The sequence below is a fragment of the Hypanus sabinus genome, chromosome 1 (assembly GCF_030144855.1).
Source record: "Hypanus sabinus isolate sHypSab1 chromosome 1, sHypSab1.hap1, whole genome shotgun sequence".
In the NCBI taxonomy this organism is placed as follows: Eukaryota; Metazoa; Chordata; class Chondrichthyes; order Myliobatiformes; family Dasyatidae; genus Hypanus; species Hypanus sabinus.
In genome coordinates, this window is record NC_082706.1 from 29,125,463 (window position 1) to 29,135,972 (window position 10,510).

Sequence of the window (10,510 nt, forward strand, 5' to 3'; positions counted from 1 at the left end):
TAAGTTTTTCTAATTTCTTTCTTAAGATTCTTTTTATGTTCTTTATATTCCTCGATCACCTCGTTTACTCCATGCTGCCTATACTATTGTAGATCTCTCTCTTTTTCCGAGCCAAGTTTCCAATATCCTTTGCAAATCATGGCTCTTTCAAACTTTAAACTTGTCCTTTCAACCTAACCGGAACATAAAGATTCTGAACCCTCAAAATTTCACCTTTAAATGATCTCCATTTCTCTATTACATCGTTCCCATAAAACAAATTGTCCCAATCCACTCCTTCTAAATCCTTTCGCATCTCCACAATGTTAGCCTTTTTCCAATCTAAAATCTCAACTGGTGAATATACTCCCACAGACTGCAAACGATTTTCATATAACAAGACATTTAATCCTGGAATTATTTTCATGAACCTCCTTTGAACCCTGTCCAGGTTCAGTTTCAGCTCGTCCTTTCTAAGACTGGATCCCTAACTTGCACACAGTACTCCAAGTAAGGCCTCACCAATGTTTTATAAAGTCTCAACATTACGTCATTGCCTTTATATTCTAGTCCTCCTGAAATGAATGCTAACATTACATTTGCCTTTCTCAGTACTGACTGAAATTACGTAGAGAATCCTGCACACTGTTTCCCAAATCCTTATTTTTTTTTGTATTTTTTCTGTCTTTAGAAAACAGATAATTATCTTATTACTTCTATCAAATTGCATGACTATAAACTTTCCGACACCATATTCCATCTACCACTCCTTTGTCTATTCTCCTAATCGGTTTAAGTCATCGTGTAGCCTCTCAATTTTAGCAAAACTGCATGCCCCTCCATCTATTTCTGCATCCTCTGCACACTTTGTGAAAATGCCATCAATTCTATCATTCAATCATTGACTTATAACAGAAAAAGTATTGGTCCCAAAACAGTCATCCGTTTTCTGCTCTCTCTTGTTTTGAATAGTGAAGTGGCCATTACTAGTTTCTACTCTTCTTGAAGCATTCCAGATTCTTGTCATTCTTGAAAGATCATTGTAAACTCCTCCATACTCTGTTCAGCCACATGTCTCAGAACACTGGTGTGTGCACCATCTGATCTGGGCCACCTGTCTAACTTCAGACTTCCAGGATTCCCTAGAACATTCTCTATAGTAATCGTAACTTCACACACTTTATGACCCGGGCATCTGGAACTTTCACCATGATGCTTGTATTTTCCACAGAGAGAATTGATGGAAATATTTTTTTAATGGCATTCTTTTCTAGGGTAATAGAATATAAGAACAGAGATGTGTTGTTAAGGCTCTACAAGGCACTTGTGACATCACAATTGGAGTATTGTGTGTAGTTTTGGGCTTCTTACTTTAGAAAGGATATACTGACATTGGAGAGAGTTCAGAGAAGATTCACGGGAATAATTCCAGCAATGATACGTTTACCATATCAGGAACGTCTGGCAGCTCTTGGGCTGTATTCCCTGGAGTTCAGGAGAATGGGGGTTGGGGGGTGGGGAGAGTGGATTTCATAGAAATCATTCCGAATGTCAAAAGGCCTAAACAGATTAGGTATGGCAAAGTTATTTCCTATGGTAGGGCATTCTAGGACAAGAAGGCACGACTTCAGGATTGAAGGACGTCCACTTATAACAGAGATGCGGAGAAATTACTTTAGTGAGAGGTTGATATATCTGTGGAATTTGTTGGCACGAGCCTCTGTGGGGGCCAAGTCACTGGGTGCATTTAATTTCTTGATTTGACAGGACATCAAAGGGAATGGGGAGAAGGCAGGGGAGTGGGGATGACTGGTAGAATTGGATCAGCCATGATTGAATTGCGAAGCAGAATCGATGGGCTGAATGACCAACTTCTGCTCCTGTATCTTATGGTCTTATGGTCTTGAGGTCTTAAGGTCATCCGCCATTTCACTGTCCCCAATTACATCCCTCTAGCATCCTTTTCCAGTAGCCCGTTATCGACCCTCACCTCCATTTTACACCTTATGTATCTCAGGAAACTTTCGGTATCATCTTCAATATTACTGGTTAGCTTACACTCGTATTCCATCTAGGTCTTCCCCATGACATTTTAGTTGCCTTCATTTGGCATTTCAAAAATTCCACTCCCCTAACTTCCCACTATTTTTTCTTCTGTTATATGCCCTCTCCTTGGCTTTTATCTTGAGTTTGAGTTCCCTTGTAAGCCATGGTTATGTCATCTTGTCTGTAGAATACTTCTTCCACTTTGGAGTGTTTATATCCTGTGGCTTCCGAATTACTACCAGATATTCCAGCAATTGCTGCTCTGCCATTATCCCTTCCAGTGTTCATATCCAATCCATTCTTGCCAACTCTTCTCCAATGCCTCTGCAATTTCCATTTCTCCTTGGTAATACTGATACAACTCATTTTAGATTCTGCTTCTCAAATTTCAGGGTGAATTCTATTATGTTATAATCACCTCCCCTGAGGGTTCTTTTACTTAAGCTCTATTATCTATTCCAGTTCATTGCACAACTGAATAACTTTTCCCTTAGTGGGCTCAACCATGAGGTGCTCTAAACACCACCTCGCCGACATAATAAAAAAGGTGAAAAGCCGAGGAGGTAGATCTTTTCTGCCCACTTATCTTTACTCTCCACTGGTTCAAATTCACGCTAATCACAAGAATGATGTTCATATCGTTTGTTCAGGTGGATGTGCTTGGGCAGATTGCACGCCCACTTACACCTGTTACTTCTGTAGTCGTAAACAACCGAAACAAAATATACTGAAAAGATGAAATTTCTGATAATCGCCCAATAATTGTCTTTGCAGCAATGACCACTCGTCCCATTTTGAATCCCGCTGGCTCCAGCGATTCTAATATTTGATATTAAGTCATTTGTGATTGTTCGAGTTCGAATCTAGTTTGACAGATCTGATGTCGCTTTGCCACTATTTGCCAATTAGTGTGAAGTAAGAGTGGTAACACATTTGCTGAAATCCTTATTGTCCGATGATGTACTTGAACCAGGATGTTGAAAAATTCCGAGAAGTATTATATCCAACTGCATCTAATGGAGTTGTTGATATTACAGGATGTGGACATTGGGGTAACAGTCTACGTATTGATCTTAAAAAATTACCTTGAAAGAGTGCAGTTAATGAATCTCTGAAGTATGTCCGTTGGACTTTGGGAAAGGACTACTAATCTCCTTGTGAAGAGTAATGATTAATTCACATGATGTGCTGTAATCATATACTCTGATATGAAGAAAAAGTGTATGTTGCTATTTTTCTGATGCTTTAATGCAATTTTGGGAGTTAATTCCGAAGTCCAGATCCAGGAAGGTATTGATTTGAACAAAATCACCATTACATTCTTGAATATATTCTGAAGTACACCGAATTTATATTGCTTTTCACTTCAGCATAATTTAATCCGTTTGCAACAGAGAGAGCTCTGTTTTCTTATAACCTGATGTTAGCTATTGTCCTGGTGTATTCTCACAGACTGGAGCTGCCCTCAACTGGTAGAATATGGAACAGCAGTGTGATTCATATGTCTGTGTTCAAAGCAAGTTAAACACTTTCTATTTTCCGGAATTTCCATCAAGACAGATAAAGACATCAGTCCAGTGGGAGTTGCTACAAAGCTATACTCTTATTTTTTTCCTGTACTTTCAGCTCACAGTGGACCATAGGCCTATGATGGACTGAGAAGTGGCAAATGGAGTTCAACCCAGATAAGTGTGAGGTGGTTCATTTTGGTAGGTCAAATATGAAGACAGAAAGTGATCAGAGGGATCTATAGGACACTCAATGCTGCTGTGCGGGTTGACCCTGTGGTTAAGAAAGCACACGGTTCCTTAGCCTTCATCAAACGTCGGATTGGGTTTCGGAGCCGAGAGGTAATGTTGCAGCTACATAGGATCCTGGTCAGACCCCACTTGGGGTACTGTGCTCAGTTCTGGTCACATCACTATAGGATGGACATGGAGACCATAGAAAGGGTGCAGAGGAGATTTACAAGGATGTTGCCTGGATTGGGGAGCATGCCTTATGAGAAACAGGTTGACTGAATTCGGCCATTTTTCCTTGGAGCGATGGAGGGCTGAAATGGCTAGCACGAGAGGGCACGTTGCTTGTAAGAAGGTACAGAGGAAATATCAGAAATAATTTTTTTAAGCAGTGGGTGGTGAGTGCATGGAATGGGCTGCTGGTGACGGTTGTGGAAGCGAATACAATAGGGTCTTTTAAGAGACGCCCGGACAGGTATATGAAGCTCAGCAAAACAGAGGGCTATGGGTAACCCTAGATAATTTTTCAGATAAGGACATGTTCGACACAGCTTTGTGGGCCAAAAGGACTGTATTGTGCTGTAGACTTTCGATGTTTCTATGTATTCACTAGAATTAAGAAGAATAAGGGATTTCTCATCGAAACGTACCAAGTGTTGAAAGGACGAGATTACGTGGATGTGTGGAGTATGTTCCTATGGTGGGTTTCCTGTGAGGAGCGACCTTTTAGATCAGATGTAAGGGAGAATCCTATTTTAGCCAGAGAGCAGTGAATCTGCTGTGGTTCTGTGTGCTGTGGACTGTGATGGAGGCCAGGTCCGTGGCTATATTTAAAATGGAAGTTGAAAGTTTCGTGATCGGTCAGGACATCAAAGGATATGGCAAGTAGTGGAATCAGGAATCAGCTATGATGGAATGGTGAAGCAGACTCGATGGTATGAATACCCTAAATCTGCTCCTATGCCTTATGTCATATGTTTCGATACAACTTGGCACTGAGTATCACTGTTCGAATTTCAGGTTGCAGCTGAATAAAACATTAAACTGGCCAAATCTTGGAAATGTCCTCTTTGACAAGGTGCTACACATAACTCTATTTAACAAGGTATGAGCCCATGTTATTACTGGAGCGATTCTAATATGGAGAAAACTGTGCCTGAGTGGCAGGGAGCAGAGAGGTGATGAAGGGATCTCTTTCTGACTGGCAGCAGGTTACTGTCTGTATTCCACAGAGGTCTGTATTAAACCTATCCTTTTTGCCTTGTATGTCAATGATTTGGGTTATGGATTTGGTGGCTTATTTGGAACGGTTGCGGACGATATGAAGATAATTGGTATGGCAGGCAGTTTTGAAGTAGAGAGCCTACAGAATGACACACAGATTAGGAGACTGTAACGATGAGGCAGATAGAATACTGTGTCGTTAAATGCGAGGTCATGCACTTTTGTGGAAGAAATAAAAGCGGAGACTATTTTCTAAATGGTAAGAAAATTCAGACATTTAAGAGGCATGGGACGATGAGGGACCCGGTGCAGGGTTCTGTAAAGGTTAATTTGCTGACTGAACCTGTGATGAGAAGGCAAATGCGATGTTCACATTCATTTAAGAGGATTAGATTATAAAAGCAAGGATGTAATGTTAAGACTTTATAAAACACTGATGAGGGCTCGCTATTAGTACTGTGAGCAATTTTGGGCCTCCTATCCTCGAAAGGATGTGTTGAAACTGGAGAGGCTTCAAAGGAGTTTCAGAGAAGTGCTCCCAGGATTGAATAACTTTTAAGATGAAGAGCGTTATATGGCTCTCAGTATTCTCACTAGAATTCAGAAAAATGAGCGGTGACCTAGTTGAAACGTATCGTATGATTGGCAGAGTGAATGCAGAGAGGTTGCTTCCTCTGGAGGGAGAGTCTGTTGATGCCAACTCTTTAAGACAGATTTTGATGGATTCTTGATTGGTCAGGGCATGATTCAGCGAGAAGGCAAGAGACTGGGCTGAGAGAAAGATTGGATCAGCCACGACGAAATAGTGTAGAATGCTCGATGGACCAGATATCAGAGTTCTTCTCCTTTATCTTATGGATGGTTGGCCTAATTCTGCTCCTATTCCTTATTGTCATATGGTGTTATGGGTTCTGATAAATGCAACAATGCATCTAAACTTATCTGCATTGTTTTGTTTTTCTCAACCAAACGATAAGGCGTGCTTCCTGAGGGAGATAGAGTGGCTAATGTGAACAAGTGCAGGGGACCTGCAGTGGCAAAGGTATTTGGGTAATTGGAGAAGGTTCAGTTGAAAAAAAAGAGGGACATCTGTGCAATAACGGGCCTGGTGTATCTGTGTGGCAGGAACCGGCTGGAACAGGAGAAACTCTTCCTATAGACCTATTTTATTGTTAAATGTTGACTTTAAAATCTTACAAGAAGATCAAATGGGTTTTGGAAAAGGCCGAAGATCATCTATCAATATCAGGAGATTACTTAATGTGATTCAGGCATGTCAGCGACAAGCAGTAGACAACATGGTGGTTTCCTTAGATCCAGAAAAGGCCTTTGATTGTGTCGAATGGCCTTACCTTGTTTTCACTTCAGAACGATTTGGATTGGACATTAGTTTTATTAAGTGGATGAAGGCTCTTTATAATGAACCTTTGGCTGCAATTCTCACTAATAGTATTATGTCAAATAATTTTAGTATTCTGAGGGGCAGCCAGCAGGGCTGCCCTTTATCACTCCTACTTTCACACTAGTGATCCAGCCATTGTCTGAGGCTATTCGGCGAGACCCCAGAATATCTGCTCCAGACATAGAAGTAAAGTCACATAAAATTACATTGTATGCGGATGATGATCTAATTTTCTTATCACACCTTGCAATATCAGTGCACCACCTTATACAATGCACCAAATCATTTAGCACCTTTTCAGGTTATAAAATCAACTTTACCTAATCAGTGGCTATGCCTCTGGGGAATCTGCAGCAGATACCTGACACTCAGGGTGTTTTCCTGTTTAAATGGTCACAAACAGGTTTTGGGTACTTAGGCATATATATTATACCAACATTTGATCAAGTGTTCAAAGCTAACTTTACACAGTTATTTGACAAAATCAAACAGGATCTTGAGCGATAGAACACTCTTCCCATTTCTTGGCTTGGGCGAATATCCATGCTCAAAATGAACATTCTTACTCATCTGCTCTACCCAGTATGAATGATTCCAGTTATTTTTCCCCAACACATACTTAAAAAAATAAATGGCTGGTTTGTTTCTTTCATCTGGAACAAAAAAGTCCCTGTATTGAAATGTCTAATTTACAGCTTTCCAGTAGTTTGGGGGGGGGGGGGGGTCCTGGATTTCCAGGCATCAAAAATATCTACTAAGTTCCTTTTTGTCTTATGTGGTTGACTGTGTTTGCAGGGACCCCTCCTCAATTTGGGTAGACTTTGAAGCCTCACCAGCAAAATGCCCTCTTATTAATTTGCTTTTCCTCAATAAAATGAAACTATGTAAGGAATATTATCACAACCAAATAACAATTAACACACAGGTCTTGGAGGGCAATGTGACAAATTGAGGGTTTTGCAATGATATTTTCTTCTTTCACTCCAATACCCGGCTTTTCAGCCTGGCAAAATAGATTGTGGATTTTAATTTGGTATGTCTAAGGGTATTTTCTATCTAGGAAATTTGTTTGATGAAGGAACGATTATGTCTTTTAGTCAAATACCCATCAAGGATCTTTTTCATTTCTTTCAGATGAGAGATATCTGAAGATAAGAGATTATGTACAGAAAAGAAAACATCATTGATAACTGATTTCTATAGATCTGACAGAGTACAGAGGATGTTTTGCTCTAAAGGTGAAGTCTCCCTCGGTACATTTTACAGCATCCTGAGGGAATGTACTTGTGGAGAGGCTGAGCAGCTAGGGCGTGTCTGGAAGGAAGAGCTGGGAGTAGCAATTATAGCTGAAACATGGGAAGACATTTGTGATAATGCAAACAAAATTTCAGTTTGTAGCAGAACTAAAGCATTGTACCTCAAAATTCCGCACAGAGCCCATCTGACTCCAGATCGTCTCTCGATATTTAAGATTGGGGTGTCTCCATTGTGTTCCAAATGTAAAGTAAATATTGGAACTTTCACCCACTATTTTTGGACGTTCTAAGCATCAGGCGTACTGGAGTGATATTTTGAGTGAATTGGAAAAGATTCTGAAGATGGAACTTGATGGTGTTTTATTTCTTAGGCCTACCCAGCAGTCGAAGTATTAATGCACATCCCAAAAAAACTTTTTAGCATCCTGACTTTTTGTGCCAGGAAGAACTTGGATATCCGATAAGGCCCCTGGACTTTTTGGTTGGCTGAAATTAATCATAGAATACATTCCTTTGGATTTTTTGATGTGTATGTTACTCTCAAGAACAAATAGTTTTCATAAAACATGGCAAGACTTTCTACAATATGTTGATGTAAACATGTCTGATATATTAATAAGGGTTTTTTATAGGATGTGGCGATGATGTCTAAATTTTGTTGGAATTGTTCGGACAGCTAATATCTGTGAGGGGTGAAATGTAAATTTAAATGTTTCTGGTAATTGAAAATTCTGTTGTGCTGAGCAAATGAAAATTTAAAAAAAGCACAGAAAATGAAGTGGGATGAAAGTACCTGTAATTGTAGAAGCATTTTCTTCCTACCCTCAGCTTGAATTCCACCCTGGGCTATATGAGGTCTGCTCCTCTGGTCCGTGCTTGGAATAGACTTTCAATTAATATATTATTCTGAATAATAGGAGATGTAAAATGACTTGGCACTGGGACCTCCAATTTGTACAGAGGACAGTCCACTGAGGAATTCCTGCCATGAGATATTGACTATAGCATAACTATGAACAAAGAACTTCACCTATTCTTCAGAAGATACATGCCTTGAGAAGAGAGACATCATGATAATGATAATAACAACAGGAGAAGAAATGCATATATCCAAAGTTAAAATGGATATATTGAAATATGTTACAAAATACCGACAACTGGAAGAGCACTGGATGTGATAATGTTCATAATTATTGGTATAATAAATTTACTTGCCTTCAGCCATACATATGAATGCATATCAAAAATTTTCTGGAAAAAATCTGAACAAAATGGTTCTGTCCAACTTTAAACCTGTTCACTAATTTAATGAATCCGATAAATCAAGTATGAAATGAAACACAAAGAAATGAGACACATCTTAACATTCCCGCGATACCTGGATTATTTAGAATTATATGCTCCTTCATTAGTTAAGCTAAAACAATTAATGTAAATAGTAAATTATTTTCGGAAGATTTATTGGACCATTGACCAGCGGCCAGTCCGGTGTTTAGAGAGAAGGAGAATTCAATGAGGTTCACTGATAGAGGATAAAATGCAGGTGCGGCTCATAGACGCGTAATAGAACTTTGAACAGCGGCCAACCGGCGTTTACGATTGATTTGTAAGAGCACATTGAAAGAAGATAAGGGCATCTGTAGTGGCCATCATTCAAATTGGCATAGCCGGAGTGGTAATTTTAGCAGGCCAGGCAACATTTATGTAAAAGAGTACAGGCGATGTTTGGGGCTGAATTCCTTCGGCAGTACAGGAGAAAAACAACAGAGGAGCATATATAAATGGTGTGTGTGGGGGGCGGGGGCAGGGGGAGATAAAAACACAAGGTAATAGTGAAACATGAATGAAAAGGGATGAAATAAAGAACTAGGCAGTTGGCAGAAAACATCGACAGAAGGCCATAGGAAAAGGAAAAGGGCAGGTGGAGCACTGGAGGCAGGCCATAGGTGGGCAAGGAGATAAGGTAAGAGTGGGAAAGAGGGATGGAAAACGTGAAGCAGAGGGTAGTAGGGGGCACTACCGGAAGTTGTAGAACCCGATGTTCAGGTCATCTGATTGCTGGCCAACCAGACGGAATATAAGGTGTTGTTCCTCCAGCCTGCATGTGACCTCATCATTTCGGTTGAGACACTCCCCTTTTATGTTACACCTATCACCTTCTGTTTCTCTCTCCCTTCCCGCTGCATTTCAAATCTGCTCATCAGCTTGTTTTTTCTCCCCCCCCAGTCCTACCGAAGTGCCTCAGCCAGAGAAGTCGAATGGATGCAGCCTGGCCTGCTGACTTCCTCCAGCTTTTTGAGTGCATAGCTTCGATTTCCAGCATTTGCATCTGCATGTTTTCTCTTGTTTAATTCTAAGGTTCAGCTCTTGGAGGCTTCAGCAAAGAGAGGCTTCCCTCAGAGAAGGCAGAGGAAAGAGCATCTCAGGTTGTTCCCTTCTCTTCTTTATATCTGCTCAGCTAGGACATTAGGAATGACAGGTAACGTTGTCAAATGACTCCCCTTGAGGGATGTGGGAAGGCAGGGAGACCTCCATTGTCTCTAGCCACTACAACAGCTGGAAGTCCGTCCAGCTGCACCTTCTAATAGACAGCGTTAAGGAGTTGGATCTCGAACCGCATGACACTCCGAATCATTCGAGAGGTTGGAGGTGTGAAAGATACAGCATATAGAGAGTTTGTTGCTCCCAAGGTGCAGACAAAGGAATCTGAGTGACAGTCTGAAAGGAGAAAGTGAATAGGGAACTATCTCCCTCAAAAATATATGGCAACCCTATGGCCACCCCTCTCCAATCCCTCCCAACAAGAGAGATAGCACTTAGATAATGCCGGATATTGGGGTATGGTGATGAACGAACAAACGAAA